Consider the following 17,458-nt stretch of genomic DNA (forward strand, 5'->3'; position numbering starts at 1 on the left):
CAATTTCGTCTGGTTGAAGGGTGTGGTCGGACAGGTTGACGATGGATTTCCCTGTGGTTTCAACCGTGGTACCGGGGGAGGCTTGGTTGCTGCTGCTGGTGATGCCAAGTTTCTCAAGCTTCCTGTTCTTGGTGTGCATGTAGGTAGCGTAGTTCCGTTGCCTTGTTTGTTTGGCGGTGTCTCGTAGCTGGTCTGCTGCGTCCTGAGCACAGGCTGAGAACATGGACTCCATCTCGGTTTCGAGGTTGCGGCGTCTGCTGTAGAGCTGGTGTACGAGATGGTTGAGGAGTGTGCGAGAGGTACGACGGCAGAGTCTCTCAGCGTAGTCTGTGTTGTAGGTCGACTTGAGTGGGTTCGTGATCTGTAGTCCTTTCGGGATCTTGTCTGCTTTCTTGCATCTCTGTAGAAACTTGATGTCGGTGTCGATATGCGCGATCTTCTTGGAGATCCTCTCCACTTTGAGCCGGCAGTTTGTGGTGTCGATAGTAGCCATGGTGTGGAGATGGCTCACGAATCTCCATCAAAGACGGACACCTCAGCACTTCACTCTACCGCAAACCCACGGACAACCTCACGATGCTTCACTTCTCCAGCTTCCACCCTAACCACGTTAAAGAAGCCATCCCCTATGGACAAGCCCTGCGAATACACAGGATCTGCTCAGACGAGGAGGAACGCGATGGACACCTACAGACACTGAAAGACGCCCTTGTAAGAACGGGATATGACGCTCGACTCGTCGATCGACAGTTCCGACGGGCCACAGCGAAAAATCGCATAGACCTCCTCAGAAGACAAACACGGGACACAACCAACAGAGTACCCTTTGTCGTCCAGTACTTCCCCGGAGCAGAGAAACTACGCCATGTTCTTCGCAGCCTTCAACATGTCATCGATGACGACGAACACCTCGCTAAGGCCACCCCCACGCCTCCACTACTTGCTTTCAAACAGCCGCCTAACCTCAAACAGACCATCGTTCGCAGCAAATTACCCAGCTTTCAGGAGAACAGCGACCACGACACCACACAACCCTGCCACAGCAACCTCTGCAAGACATGCCAGATCATCAACACAGATACCATCATCACACGTGAGGACACCACCCACCAGGTACATGGTACATACTCATGTGACTCGGCCAACGTTGTCTACCTCATACGTTGCAGGAAAGGATGCCCCAGAGCATGGTACATCGGCGAGACCATGCAGACACTGCGACAACGGATGAACGGACACCGCGCAACAATCGCCAGGCAGGAGTGTTCCCTCCCAGTCGGGGAACACTTCAGCAGTCAAGGACATTCAGCCTCCGATCTTCGGGTAAGCATTCTCCAAGGTGGCCTTCGAGACACACGACAACGCAAAATCGTCGAGCAGAAACTGATAGCCAAGTTCCGCACTCATGAGGGCGGCCTCAACCGAGATCTTGGGTTCATGTCACGCTACATGTAACCCCACCTGATGCAGGGTCATCCAGACTCGAGTCGACATTGGCTTGTTCTCTCTACACAGATGCGGCCGGACCTGCTGTGATTTCCAGCCAAAAAAAATGTTTTTTGTCTTTTTTGTTTTTCATACAGACCCCAGCATCTGCAATATTTGACCCCACCTCATTGTTCTTTGATGTAATGTTTCCCTGACTGACCTGTTTGGACACCATTCACACCTTTGACTGCTGTGATTATCTCTCTGCCGAGGTGCGATAAATGGCAGTTGGAAAGGTTACCTGTAAACATCTGACATGATTCTCTGACTATATAAGCTGTGTCTTTATGCATTTCTCCACTTCACCTGAAGAAGGAGCAGCGCTCCGAAAGCTTGTGATTTCAAATAAAGCTGTTGGACTATAACCTGGTGTTGTGTGACTTCTTACATTTGTCCACCCCAGTCCAACTCCAGCATCTCCACACCGTATGATTTTAGGACTGCATATCGGGAATTTGAGCGGGAAGTCAGCGGGCCCGGTGAGATTTGTTTTCCGTCCATTATTGGATGGATCTACGTGCTGTGGCCCCTGACCCCTGTCCCAGGATCGAGGCGGGTGAAAGTCTGTGCTGGGAAAGCAGACTTGTAGGGGGAAAAAATGTGCCTGGCCATTTTTAAGATTGAAAGCTGACAACATAATTTGGGGGGTGGAACTGGCTGGGTCCAGTTAGTAAGCGCAATTGTGTGGAAGAGCTGAATTTTAACTCAGTGATGCAGGGTAGAATTTTCCTCAGTGAGATGGTGTTTGCTCAGCTGTTTGCTGTCAGCGGGAAATTGTTTTTTGGACGAAACATCTATTTCAGTACCAGAAAGTCTTATTTGATTGCACTGTGAACGCGGCTCGACTGCAGGTAGAAACTAAGCAATTAAACCAAAGTAATTCAAGGCGTATGGAACACTTGAGAGGTTTCTGGGATGCGATAATGCGCTATATAAATGCAATTTATTTTTCTTTCCCCCCTGTGATTTTTTTTTTTACATTGCTATTCTTGCGCCTGCAATTACCTGAAGCTCGACTTCGCTTCAGAGATCAAATGAGGCAGAAGTCTTGCCGGCAGTTTGCATTTTAAAGGCCAAGTTGTAAGTACACTTCCTCGAGCCGCAGCCTCTCAATAATTTACTTGGGGCCTGCGGACGTGATGTGCCGAGGCAGCAGCACAGGCTGGAAGTGATCAATAGCCTCAGTGTGCCTGTGGGAGCCGAGCCCTGACATGACTAATTGCACAGAAGACACTAGTGATCAGCAAGTCGCATTAACGCTTGACGCTGTGCGATGTGCTGAGGTTGTAATCCTGCAGCTAATTGGATTCAACTTTGTGATCATTGGATTACAGGTAATAATCTCTCTTCAAATGTGCCAGACTCTGGGATCGGGGCGGGTTGGAATACTGTTTGTCACACACATAGCACCTGGCTGATTTGACATAATCAAACTAAAGTTAAGAAATGCAGTTAAGTTGGCAAATTGCTGGCCGCATCAGTTACATAATGTTTAAGCTGTAGGGACGTGAAGCCACTTATCAGAGTTTGCCGCAATGGAGATTAGTCAAGGGAATTGAGCACTGAAATCACTAAATAGAGTGAGTAGTTTTCTGACTGGGTACCAATTGGAAAGAGCGTAGGCAATTACTTAACCATAGAGGAAGATTAGCCAAAATGGAAGTTTGATGACTTGGAACAAGCAGTACTGGGACTATTTTTTAAAAAAGCCAAATTTTTCCTGTAAACTATCCAGGGTTTTACTTGTGTTATTTTTTGACTGTCTTAAAGTGAGGTAACTGGTGTGAAAGGCTACGTTGTCTTATAATGTCCAGTTATTCATCACACGGGATCCAGTGTGTGCACATGGATCTCCGATAATTCAACTTCCAGATAGAGACCTGTTGACAACCAGACCAAAGCGATTGCCTTTTGTTACAGTAGGTGAACCTGAACAGCTCTTGTACCAACTGATCTGCTGTTTGTAAGACGGTATCTGTGGGATTCGTTGCTCAAAAGCCAGAGTATCGCTGTGAAAGGACCATTTCTCCCCGTGAACCGAAAAGCTTTAATGCAAGCATCAGATCAGAGTTTGGAGTTCAGATGTGCTAAGTATTTAACGATAGTGTGCAAAATCGACTCAGATGCTGTGTACAAAGATAGTTAGTGTACTATAAAGTATGAGTGTTTTATAAAAGCAATCTTCAGAGATGGACTCTTTACAGCGTTATAAATAACCAAGATACAATGACACCCCTGTCATTGGCAACTCAACAGCGGATTGTTTGGAGAGTCTGTGCCAGCCTGTGCAAAGTGTACCATGATGGACCAGCCCACTGCCTGAACCCCGGCTGCTTCACTGGCTTGTTCAATGGGAATTGTTGACTGGAGAGGGTTGCTCTGTTGTGAGAACTATTGATGGAGAAATTATTATATGTTGTTGGCTTGGCTGCATGTAAAAATAACATGTTAGGGACCCAACAAGAGGCAGAGTATTTTGGCCTTGGAATAATCCTCAGTTCTGTTGGTACGCCAGCACTGTCGGGTGACTGCACTCCTCCTGGCTTGTGACTAGCCATCCATATATTTCCATTTGGATGACGGCAGAACTTGTATATATTAACATGTGAAAACAAATTATCTGCATGTTCCAAGCCTAATACAGTAAAATCGAGCTGAGCTTCCATGGTGTTGAAGTATAGTGGAGGCTCAGTAACATGCTGATCCTTCATTGGTGAATTGTAATGGGGAGTCTGTTGAGTGAATAAAAGTATTTTATCTCAGTAAAACTTCACGTCATATTTCCTTTATTGACTGCACTTGGGAGATTTGATTGAAGTCTAAAGATACAGGATATTACATAAACTAGTGAAATGTTGAAGCTGTGATGAAGAATCATGCAGAGTTTTATCTAAGGATAGTCTTCCTCTTCTCCCCACCTTTCTGAAGGCACTGATTTCCCCCGGTACAGTTTCCACAGGCACAGTCAACCCTTTGCTGCCAATGCAATTGGCTGTCTTGCCTCTGTGAGCCTAGACAGCCACTGTCAGAAGGCTTGTACAGGACACCATCGTCAAGCCAATCGCATGTATGGTCCTTGAATGATCACTGGGAGCAATTAGGACTAGTAGCTGCCTGGTGGTTCCGAGGGAATTCTGTACTGCGCCACTGAAGGGAGCCCTGTATTCATGTGAAGTATTTCTGAAATATATTCATTTTTGGGTCACCTACTTAATCAAGTTTTCCATTACATCTTTATATTGGTGTAAACCAAATTAGAACACCATTTCCGCAAAGTAAAGTCAGCATATAAATAAGTAACATTGTGAAATGAACATTGATTTGTATCCATTTTTTCACTTGGATAATGTGCTATCTTTTCATTTATATTGATTTGTGTTAAGTGATACCTTCGATTCTTCCAGTTAGAAGGAGATGTATTTTTCCAACACTTGTCTATCTCAGAGAATACTTTGTGTGTGTGTGTGTGTGTGTGTGTGTGTGTGTGTCTTCATGAATTCATTCAAGCAGTTCAAATCCCTCTGCCTGATTTTGGGGGTAATTGGGTTTGTCGGGAGCTGATTTGTGGGGAAAGGGAGCCCGAACTCCAATAGTCCAACACAATTAACTTACTAATTTACCCTTTTTAAAAGTCATAAAAATACATTTGGTAAGGTCGGTTCATGCACTGAATTGATACGCATTGGAGTTACAAGATGCAGTTCATCATATGGGGAGCTGCTGATCTTGGCTGGGCTTTCAGCTGAGGGGAGTTTAGCAGATCTCTAGGGAGGGAAGAAAATTGGTAACTGTATTAATTACGTAGAATATACAGCACAGAAACAGGCCATTCGGCCCAACCACTCCATGCCAGCGTTTATGCTCCACTCAAGTCTCCTCCCATCCTCCCTCATCAGACTCTATCAGCATAATCCTCTATTCCCTTCTCCCTCATATGCATATCTAGCTTTCCCTTAAATGCATCTATACTATCGCTTCAACTACTCCCTGTGGTAGCAAGTTCCACATTCTCACCACTCTCTGGGTAAAGAAGTTTCTCCCGAATTCCCTATTTGATTTCTTGGTGACTATCTTATATTGATGGTGTCTAGTTTTGTTCTTCCACACAAGTGGAACTACTCTGGCTGGGATTTTCCCATTTCCGGGTGGGACCTGGTAGACGGCGGGAAACCCGGAGTTCTGGGTTTCCGAGCGTGCGTGTGACGTAATGGGCGGGTTGCCCGCCCGGAAGTCAGCCTAATTGACAGGCAGGCTTCCAGTCGGGCGGGGAACACAGGCTGGACACCGCAGCAACAGGGAAGTGCTGGGTCCAGGTGAAGTTAGGAGGGGGGGGGGGATGGAGTTCAAAGCCTGTTTGGGTGGTGGTGGGGGGCAGGCCCAGGGGGGCGGTCTGATTCCCCCCACCCCCAGGAGGGGAGGGGGGAGATCAATCCCTGGTTTGGGGGTATCCAATCCCTGTCCGCGGAGGGTGGGGGACCCGCTCCCTGACCCAGGGTGGGGGGCGAGTGTGGGCTGCTGGTGGAGGAGCTTGGGGGGCCGGAAGGAAGCACTCCTCCTCCCGACCCACAAGGATTGCTCCCCGAGGCTGTGGCCACCTCATTGAAGCCTCTGGGAATCCTGAGCCACGGGATCTCCAGCCGTCTGCAGTTAAACCAGCACAGTAGGTTTAAGTACAGGCTTCAGGCCTCATTATCATATTTAAATTGCCAGCCTGCCCTCTGTCCTGCCTGAGTAAAAGGTGAAAGTAGGCGGGTTGGGTTTTAGATTTTTCCAACTTTCACTTCCCACCCCCACCTCCAACCCACCCGTTTTTTCCAGTGAAAATTTCCCCCCGTGTATACTCGATCAAAACTTTTTATATTTTAAAGACCTCTATTAGGTCACCCCTCAGCCTTCTTTTCAAGAGCAAAGCGACTCGGCCTGTTCCTCCTTTCCTAACCTCTGGGACTGTATCACATCTTTACAGACACCACTGGAGGAGCCCTGGAAGTTCGACAAAGGCAATGGGGCGCAATGTGAAGAGAGCAGAAATGAGCAAACTAACTGTGTTCTGCTACCTGATCAACCCCACAATTCACTGCCTTAGTAGAGTGGTCCCTCTGTGGACAAGGAGCAGAAAGCCCTACGAGTGCTCTGTGCTGGTAAACTGTGTGGTTTTAGCCAGCTGAACTCCAGCCCCTGCTCACGTCGCTCGTGTTCCTAGAAGCAGAGAATCTGCGCTACATTTCAGACGAGCAGAAAGTCAACTTGTGCATTTGTCAGTTGTTTGACATGGAGGTCCTCCAGGGTTTGTGTGTGTATCTCCAGCTAGCTGTTTCAACACATAACATGTATTGGGTACAGGTATGTAAGTATTGTTATTGTGGTTTCCTCTTCAGTTATCAGTGGTAGCTCTGGCCCATGGTTAATCCACACTTGAGATTAACATTTCCCATCTAGATATTAACCTTTAATACACGTGGCTCTTTGGTTACTCACAGACCAGTGTCTTGTTCCCTATGGACCATGTGATTAGAATGCTAGTCAGGTGGCATTCTTTGGGTATTTCCCTGGCTGTTGCACAATGGTTACCTGTTCTCGAGATGATGATAAATGGAAGTCCCCATAAAAAAACAATTTACTGGGTCTTTGAATCATCGGCATAAATCATTCAAGATGCTTTTTTATTAAACTCAAGTTTTTCTGGGCACCATTCGTCACATACACAAAGAAAGAAAGACTTGCATTTATATAGCGCCTTTCACAACCTCTGGACGTCCCAAGGAGCTTTACAGCCAATGAAATACTTTTGAAGTGTAGTCACTGTTGTAATGTAGGAAAGCTTTGAATTGCACAGTTGTACAATTGAACCAGTTGCCTCTGTATTTAACCGTGTTTTCAATACCCATTCCCAGAAAACGTCCTTTTAAGAGAAGTTTAAAATGATTTCTATATCCAATTCGTGGCATATATTGGACAATCTGTCGCTTTATCCTGTTCGGACACTGGCTTTCATTGTAACAACCTATAACTGTTGCTAAGAAAACTTTTAATGGGCTATAGATACTTTAGAATAGAGGATCATAATGGCCCAGAAATTCGGGTCTCCACGGGTGAGTACGCACGGGGTACTCGCCCGTAGGCCCAATGGAAGTGCCGGTTTTGTGCATGCGCGGGAAACCGGCACTTCCGTTCCCCTGAAAGAAGGGGTTGAGAGGTGGAACGCGTGCACCGGAGAGGCGGCGCGTGCGCATCGAACTTACGTTTTTTTTCCAGGTTTTTCCGGGAGGGTAAATCTCCAGCAGTTACACTTTAAAAAAGCAGGTGCAAGGCCTGCTTTTAACAAGGTAAGTGGTGAATTAATTAAAATTAAAACATTTTTTTCCACAGGTTTATTATTTTTAAATACTTTAACAAAAAGTAAGTTTATTTTTAGCCCTGTTAGAAAATGTAATTAATTTTTTCAAAAATTTAAATTATTGTTTAAAATAGTTATTTCATGTAATTTACAGTTATTTTAAAAGTGATTTAAAAAAAAAAAATTATTTGAAGTTTTACTGATGTTTTGGGGCTTATAATATTTATAGGTTTGATAGCTCTTCCTGTCAAACTTATGAATGAAGCATTCCCTGCTACCATTGGCTCTCCATGGCCCACGTGATCCCAGGGGACGCATCGAACTAACTGCGCCCCTGGGATACGCAAGCACTGCGCGCCGGCAGCTGGAGGAGGCCCAGGATCGGAATCCCTCACAGGCCCACAGCTCAACGGCCGGCGCGCTAGGTAAGTGCAGGTCGGGGGCTTGCGCCTGCGGGAAGCCCCCGATCCGAATTTCTGGGCCAATGGTAGCAACAAAAAAAAATCAACTACTTTTACAGAATGCAGTGATATCTAACCAAACATAGACATGGAAAATAAGATAAGGGCTTGGAGTTGTAATAAAATGGGTTATTTTATTAAAGCTTTCTGGTTGGTGATTGACATTTATAGATATATTCTTACTATATGTTATTACATTATTAGTTGCTTGGGGGAGAAAAGTTATTAGAATTTTTGTAGGTTCTGAATATTTTAATATTTAAATGAGCAGCTGTTGATCACATTTGTGCGCAAATTGCTACTGGAATAAATTCCTCCTATACTCCTTTTGTTATTGGACTCATTATTCATAAACTGCATAATGCTCATTAAACATCAAAAAGGGAACAACTGCCATTCATCTCGTTCTTCACGGGATTTGCTGTGTCCAAAATGGCTGCCACATTTAGCTACAGAACAGTCATTGTCGTTCAGAACGGTTCATTCGCCTCAATGTTTCTGCGGCATTTGATAGGCGTTACTTAAATCAAGTCTTAAGTAGGTACCACATACTTATCACATACATCTGGTGTCTGAGGTATGAATGACATGTGGGATGTAAAGCTTATCCAGATCTTTTCAAGTCTTTATTTTACTGTGTGGTCTCGCTTTAACTTTTTAAATGGAGAAGCCTAGGTGAAGGACTAAGGTCCATAGTGCGGGTTGAATACAGTAGAAAAGCCGTAACTATGGACACGATTTCCCCAACTTCGGCAGGTTCGGTGCGGACGGGGTCAGTGGTGGCTCCCGGCCCGGCTGCTGGCTCCAGCCCGCTCTGCGAGATGATTTTATGATGATTGGGCTTGTTAAGCCCACCCAGCGCGTTTCCTGGCCAATTGAAGGAAGCGGGTCTGATGACGCGTCATCAGCCGGTTACCTTTAAGGACTCCCTCCATATGCTTATGGAGGGGGTCACAGCATGAAGGGAGGTTCTTTTCCCTTCTCATGGGCGGAAGAGACCTCCCCAGGAGACCAACGCAGCCTGGTTGCACATTGCACAGGAGGGCACAAGCAGGGATGTCGTCAAGAGGACCAGGCTGCAGTGGCGCAAACCTTTCAATGATCTCACTAGATCAGGAAACGTTACTGCAAAGCCACACTTAACCTCATCCTGCTGTGCCACTCATCACATCCCTATCACTCTGCCTTCCCAACCCTACTCCTGCTCATCTTACTCACACCAACATACCTTGCACATCCACCCATCCCTCTCTCTCTACATTATCACTTCCCTATCTCACTAGCCATCCCTCACACTTACCCTCATCCTAGCCCAATCATTCTTCTTGGGCAGTCATTCGGAACCGAGGATGACTTGCTTCCACATTCAAAATGAGTTCTCAGGTGACTGATGAGTCCAATGCGGGACCTACAGTCTCTGTCACAGGTGGGACAGATGGTGGTTGAAGGGGCGGGTGGGTGGGGTGCTTGGGTTGACGTGCGCTCCTTCCGCTGTTTATGCTTGGCTTCCGCTTGCTCGCGGTGAAGAGACTCAAGATATTCAGCGCCTTCCCAGATGCTTCTCCTCCACTTTGTGCGGTCTTGGGCCAGGGATTCCCAGGTGTCGGTGGGGGTGTTGCACTTTTTTTCAAGGAGGCTTTGAGGGTGTCCTTGAAGCGTTTCCTCTGCCCACCTGGGGCTCTCTTGCCGTGTCGGAGCTCCGAGTAGAGCGCTTGTTTTGGGAGTCTTGTATCGGGCATGCGGACGATGTGACCCGGGCATGCGGACGATGTGACCTGTCCATCGGAGCTGATCGCGCGTGATCAAAGCTTCGATGCTGGGGATGTTGGCCTGAGCGAGAACACTGATGTTGGTGCACCTATCCTGCCCGTGGATTTGCAGGATCTTACGGAGGCAGCGCTGGTGGTACCTCTCCATTGCTTTGAGGTGCCTGCTGTACATGGCCCATATCTCTGAGGCATACAGGAGGGCGGGTATTACTACTGCACTGTAGATCATGAGCATGGTGCCGGGTTTGAGGTCCTGGTCTTCAAACGCTCTCTTCCTCAGGCGACCGAAGGCTGCACTGGCACACTGAAGGCGGTGTTGGACTTTGGCATCGACGTCTGCCCTTGTTGACAGTAGGCTCCCAAGGTATGGAAAGAGGTCCACGTTGTCCAAGGCTTTGTCGTGGATTTTGATAATTGGGGGGGCAGTATTGTGTGGCGGGGGCAGGTTGGTAGAGGACCTTTGTCTTACGGATGTTTAATGTAAGGCCCATGCTCTTGTACGCTTTGGTGAAGGTGTTGACGATGGTTTGGAGTTCGACCTCCGAGTGTGCGCAGACATAAGCGTCGTCTGCATACTGTAATTCGACGACGGAGGATGGGATGACCTTGGATCTGGACTGGAGGTGACGGAGGTTGAACAGTTTTCCGTTTGTTCTGTAAATTAACTCCACTCCTTAACTCCACTCCAGTGGGGAGCTTACTGAGGGTGAGATGGAGCATTGCCGCAAGGAAGATCGAGAAGAGCGTTGGTGCGATGACACAGCTTTGTTTGACCCCAGTCCGTACGTGAATTGGGTCTGTGGTGGAACGTTGGTCAGGATCACGGCTTGCATGTCATCGTGAAGCAGGCGGAGGATGGTGACAAACTTTTGAGGGCAGCCGAATTTGAGGAGGACACTCCATAATCCCTCACAGTTGACAGTGTCAAAGGCCTTTGTGAGGTCAAAGAAGGCCATGTACATCATATTAACTAACAACACACAAGGGTTGGCACTTGGGTGTTTTATACAATGTTCATCTGAAGTTTCTGTGAATGTGCTATCAAACATTGAAATCTTTATTTTCAACACTTTGTGTTCTTGGACAGATTTGTGTGCACCTTTGGAAGTGGCTTAGTGAGTTGCAGTGAATGGTGAGACATAACGGTACCCCCTGCAATGGTGATGAGTGTGAAAGGAATGGCCTAGGCATTGTAGGGATGCTTTATGGTGTTGGTGTGGGGTAGTGCCAACCTGGCACATCATGTGGCAGCCAGGGTGTACAGTGTCAATAAGTAAATCTGGCCATGGTGAGGCCATCCCTAGCATCCCAGGCAACAATGTGGTTAGGTGCTGATGTCTTGTGCAGCATCAGTTGATTGCAGAGAAAGTTGGTGGTGTTGTTGGTGCTGCTGGTGTGCCTGATGCTGCTGGTGTTGGGGCTGATCGTAGTGGGATTCTGAGGACCAAGGTGAAATAGTTTCAAGGGCACTGATGTTGATGTAATAGATGGCAGGTGAAATTGAGATGACAAGCGATCCGTCAATGGTGCGAGAGGTTGTTCCAGTGAGGTGATACTGGATACAGAGTTTGCTCCAAACACTTACAACCTGCATAAAGCCTGTCTTCCAAATGCAGTAAGCAACAGCTTCTGAGCTTGGAAAGTGAACAGCTGTGAGATGAAAGCTTTTATAGCACATTTGCAGCTGTCAAGTAAAGAGATCATTTCATAGTGTCACAACTCCCGACCTGCTTGTGTGATGTGATCCCCGAGCAGTGTGGATCCTGTGGGCTACCTCGTAAAATGTTACGGTGAGATCAAAATTCTCTTTAACAGGCTGTTAACTAGCTCTTAATCACCTAAATTGCCTCCCCCACCGCTTGGTGTCGGATCTGTTCAGCGCTGACAGACCCGACATCTGGGAAACTAGCGTGGCGGGTCCCCTACCCGCTGTCAACAAAAAAAAATCTTCTACCAGACCCGCCCCCCAAACGTGCCCGCTGCCCCCCTGAAAAATTCCCCCCTATATGTTAACAAGCTTGTGTTCTAAAAGTCTGTGGGTTGTAGGAAGAAGGGGGGCATTCAAACATTGAGATGATGAGTTTAGAATTGATGCATAGCGGTTTTGGCACTGCATTGAAGCTATGCTTGTAGAGTAGCAATTGGCTTAAGTTGACTATGAAGCAAAGTAACATGAGCCTTCCTCCTCCAGGGAGTTTAACTTTGCTTCACGCTCGTGTCAGGTTCGGCGCTGACTCTTGATCCAGGCTGCATTTACACTACAACTGCAGCATTGGTGCGAAGCAAAACTGCTTCACTCCGACCCTGCAATTGTAGTGTCAATGCACCCTGAGGGTGAGGCACGGAGTTCCACAGTTTTGAGGATTTGGGGAAGAATGAGTTAAAGTGTGATGACATAGTAACTGAGGAGGAGGAGGAGGAGCAAGATGTATTTTCTGCTTAGGAGCAACCAGAGAGCAAAATTCAGAGGGGCATTGATCATATCAATGAAATAAAGAGAAACCTGGTAGGTCGCAATGGGGAGGGGGAGGTCTTGTTGGGGGAGGTGGAAGAGAACAAGAGAGGACGGAGGAGAGGGGTGAAAAGGGATCACTGATCAGACTCTACCTTTTGTTATTACTCTCCTGACTCTCAGTGGACATTGCAACATCTTTCACAGCCTCAGGATGTCCCAAAGCACTTTACAGCCAATGAAGTACTTTTGAAGTGTAGTCACTGTTGTAATGTAGGAAACATGGCAGCCAATTTGTGCACAGCAAGCTCCCACACAGCAATGTGATGATGACTATACATTCTTTTTTAGTGACGTTGGTTGTGGGATCAATATTGGTCAGGACACCGGGGAGAATTCCCCTGCTCTTCTTTGCGTAGTATCATGGAATCTTTTACGTCCACCTGAGAGGGCAGACGGGGCCTCGGTTTAACACCTCATCTGAAAGACGGCACCTCCGAATGTGCTGCAGTTCCTCAGTACTGCATTGGAGTGTCAGCCTAGATTAAGTGCTCAAGTCTGTGGAGTGAGACTTGAATCCACAACCTTCTGATTCAGAGAGAAAGACTAAATAGTTGGTTTCTATGCCCTGTCAGTGTTATCCAATCATTTGTGCCAGGACTGCCTCTGCATACATTCACTGTGCCACCTCAGCCAGTCACTCCTTGTCAGACATCACTTCTGAAAAGAAGCCCTCGCATTCCTTTGTGCATCTCCTGCTACTTGGAGCAGCCTGCCATTGAGATCTGGATCTGAAGTGGCTGCTGAAGGTTCTGATCTGGATAGTTCAAGCAGAATTGGATCACGAGATCTTTTGAAATGAATATCTATAAAAGTTTCTCTGCATTGTTCTTCAAACTGATTTTGAAGTTTTTTGTTCACGGACTGTTTCAGGCTTTAAGCCGAGGATCAAGAACCCACAGAGATAGGACTTAAACAGACGCATTGGTGATTCAAGTCTCCGTTAGCTTTACAAGTCATAGGATAACAAATGTTTCTCTTTCGGTCTTTGGAGCTCATTGGTGTTTTAGGTGTTAACTCTGGCTCAGAGGTAGCACTCTTCCCTCTGAGCCGGATGCTCCTGGGTTCAAGTCCCATTCAAGAAGCTTGAACACAAAATCCAGGCTGACACTTCAGTGCAGCACTGAGGGAGTGCTGCACTGCTGGAGGTGCTGTCTTTTGGGGGCGACATTAAACTGAGGCCCCGTCTGCCCCCTCAGGTGGATGGAAAAGATTCCACTCCACTCTTCGAATATGAGCAGGAGAGTTCTCCTGGTATCCTGGCCAATATTTATCCCTCCGCCAACATCATCAGAACAGAATATCTGGTCATTATCACATTGTTGTTTGTGTGAGCTTGCTGTGTGCAAATTGGCTGCTGCGTTTCCTACATTACAACAGTGACTACACTTCAAAAGTACTTAATTGGCTGCAAAGCGCTTTGGGACATCCTGAGGTCATGAAAGGCGCTATATATATGCAAGTTCCTTTTTCCTGCTTTGTGTGAAGATTTCATGTTCTGTGGTGGCAGTATTCAGCAAACCATAGGGGCATTTCATCATGAGGTGTAGGAGTTAAGAGGGATCAACAGAACTTGTTACAAGTGGCAAAGAATTGGTCTGAGGTTGGGGTGGGTGCGATGCGAGGTTGGGGGTGGGTGAGATGCGAGGTTGGGGGTGGGTGAGATGCGAGGTTGGGAGTGGGTGAGATGCGAGGTTGGGGGTGGGTGAGATGCGAGGTTGGGGGTGGGTGAGATGCGAGGTTGGGGGTGGGTGAGATGCGAGGTTGGGGGTGGGTGAGATGCGAGGTTGGGGTGGGTGAGATGCGGGGGTGGGTGAGATGCGAGGTTGGGGGTGGGTGAGATGCGAGGCTGGGGGTGGGTGAGATGCGAGGCTGGGGGTGGGTGAGATGCGAGGCTGGGGGTGGGTGAGATGCGAGGCTGGGGGTGGGTGAGATGCGAGGTTGGGGGTGGGTGAGATGCGAGGTTGGGGGTGGGTGAGATGCGAGGTTGGGGGTGGGTGAGATGCGAGGTTGGGGGTGGGTGAGATGCGAGGTTGGGGGTGGGTGAGATGCTTGAGGAGTTAGTCAAAGAAGCCACCAATTTTGACTCCTTACTTGTCTGCGGTGTAGTAACCTTGCTCTCCTCCAGTAAGGTGTGATGCTTGTGGGCCTGAAGGGAATAATCCTTTAGTGTTGGCGTTGACGGTACATCAATTACATTGCATGTGGGTTCACCAGAGGACATTGATGGATTGAACCAGTAAATCTGTGAAGTGCTGTGTCTAAGCATAATGAAATCCTCTTATTTCTTGTTCAGGCATCTGAGACACATGGACACACATCACCATGCTTAAGAATCTCCCAAACTAAACTACCCAGAATTTTTTATTTTATTCATTCCTGGGATGTGGGCGTCGCTGGCAAGGCCAGCATTTATTGCCCATCCCTAATTGCCCTTGGGAAGGTGGTGGTGGTAAGCTGCCGCCTTGAACCGCTGCAGTCCGTGTGGTGAAGGTACTCCCACAGTGCTGTTAGAGAGCGAGTTCCAGAGTTAACCACATTGCTGTGGGTCTGGAGTCACATATAGACCGGACCAGGTAAGGACAGCAGCTTTCCTTCCCTAGTGAACCAGATGGGTTATTACGACAATCCAATAGTGTCATGACCATTACTGATACTAGCTTTTTAATTCCAGATTTATTTAATTAACTGAATTTAAATTCCCCAGCTGCTGTGGTGGGATTTAAACACACATCTCTGTATTACTAGTCCAGCAACACTTTGCTACCGTACCCGGTTATCAATTTAAGCAGTTTCCTGTCATGCTTCATGGGCCCGGAATTTGGTCAGCAGCTGACATTGAAGAAATCAGCCCCCAAAGACCTAGCAATCTCTTGTCATACGACTGTACTGTACCCTATATCTCCCACCCACACTACTGTACCCTATATCTCCCACCCACACTACTGTACTGTACCCTATATCACCCACACACTACTGTACTGTACCCTATATCACACACACACACTACTGTACTGTACCCTATATCACACACACTACTGTACTGTACCCTATATCACACACTACTGTACTGTACCCTATATCACACACACACTACTGTACTGTACCCTATATCACACACACTACTGTACTGTACCCTACATCACCCACACGTACTGTACCCTATATCACCACACACCACTGTACTGTACCCTATATCACACACGTACTGTACCCTATATCACACTACTGTACTGTATCCTATATCTCACTATACTGTACCCTATATCTCCCACACGCTACTGTACCCTATATCTCCCACACGCTACTGTACTGCACCCTATATCACCCACACACTACTGTACTGCATCCTATATCACCCACACACTACTGTACTGTACCCTATATCTCATTTAAACGGCACCTAAAATATCTGGAATTCTCTATTAACCGGCAAAATTCATACTCCGAAAACACCTCAATAACCGGAAATGTTGCCGAGTCTCCCGCTGTGGCCGAGTTAGTCAGTGGGGGTAGTTCTCCAAACTGCCACTACTCGGCTTCTTGGCACTGTCAGAAGTCCGAACACCTCAATAACAGGAGTCAGACTCTTTGTTAAAAATAGCCTCAGTAGATAACCCTCTCCGTCATCCGGAATTTTTTATCAACCGGCACCATCCCGGTCCCGTCTGTGCCAGATACCAAAGAGTTTCCTGTATCACACACACACTACTGTACCCTATATCACCCACACACTCTACTGTACCCTATATCACACACACACACTACTGTACCCTATATCACACACACACAGACTGTGCCCTATATCACACACATACTCTACTGTACCCTATATATCACACACACACACCGACGTTGGTGTGAATCTTGCACCCAATCAAGCAAATCTCCAGTGTCCAGCAACAGTGATGTCATCAAGCAGGCTGAACAGCCAATCATAGAAACATAGAAGATAGGAGCAGGAGTAGGCCATTCGGCCCCTCGAGCCTGCTCCGCCATTCAATGAGATCATGGCTGATCATCCAAATTCAGTACCCTGTCCCTGCCTTCTCCCCATATCCCTTGATCCCTTTAGCCTTAAGAAATATATCTAACTCCTTCTTGAATATATTTAATGAACTGGCCTCCACCGCCCTCTGTGGCAGAGAATTCCACAGGTTCACCACTCTCTGGGTGAAGAAATTCCTCCTCATTTCAGTCCTAAATGGCTTACCCCTTATCCTTAGACTGTGACCCCTGGTTCTGGACTCCCCCACCATTGGGAACAGCCTTCCTGCATCTAGTCTGTCCAGGCCTGACAAAATTTTATAGGTTTCGATGAGATCCCTTCTCAATCTTCTAAACTCCAGTGAGTATAAGCCCAATCGACACAATCTCTCTTCATACATCATTACTGCCATCACAGGTATCAGCCTGGTGAATCTTCGCTGCACTCCCTCCATGGCAAGAACGTCCTTCTCAGATAAGGTGACCAAAACTGCACACAATACTCAAGATGTGGTCTCATCAAGGCCCTGTACAACTGCAGCAAGACATCCTTGTTCCTGTACTCACACCCTCTCGCTACGAAGGCCAACATACCATTTGCCTTCTTAACCGCCTGCTGCACCTGCATGCTTACCTTCAGCGACTGGTGCACAAGAACACCCAGGTCTCTCTGCACTTCCCCTTCTCCCAATCTATTGCCATTCAAATAATAGTCTGCCTTCCTGTTTTTGCCACCAAAGTGGATAACCTCACATTTATCCACATTATAGTGCATTTGCCATGTTTCTGCCCAATCACCCAACCTGTCCAAATCGTACTGGAGTTTCATGACATCCTCCTCACAGCATACCCTCCCACCCAGCTTTGTGTCATCTGCAAATTTGGAGATATTACATCCAATTCC

The 17,458-nt window shown here is 47.2% G+C and overlaps 1 protein-coding gene across 4 annotated transcripts in view; it reads left to right on the plus strand.

Annotated features, from left to right (window-relative positions):
- Positions 1 to 17,458, plus strand: part of cntn1b (contactin 1b) — a 1,036,112-nt gene that overhangs the window by 177,737 nt on the left and 840,917 nt on the right. The window contains exon 1 of one of the 4 annotated variants that reach the window (XM_086008677.1): positions 2,730 to 2,822. The exons of the other annotated variants lie outside the window; for them this stretch is intronic. The gene's annotated coding sequence lies outside the window, so the exon portion shown is untranslated. Of the gene's footprint in view, positions 1 to 2,729; positions 2,823 to 17,458 lie in introns of those variants that run through there. 4 annotated transcript variants of the gene reach the window in all.

The sequence above is a fragment of the Somniosus microcephalus genome, chromosome 16, assembly GCF_052327205.1.
Source record: "Somniosus microcephalus isolate GS21.2 chromosome 16, FLI_Smic_1.0, whole genome shotgun sequence".
Lineage (NCBI taxonomy): Eukaryota > Metazoa > Chordata > Chondrichthyes > Squaliformes > Somniosidae > Somniosus > Somniosus microcephalus.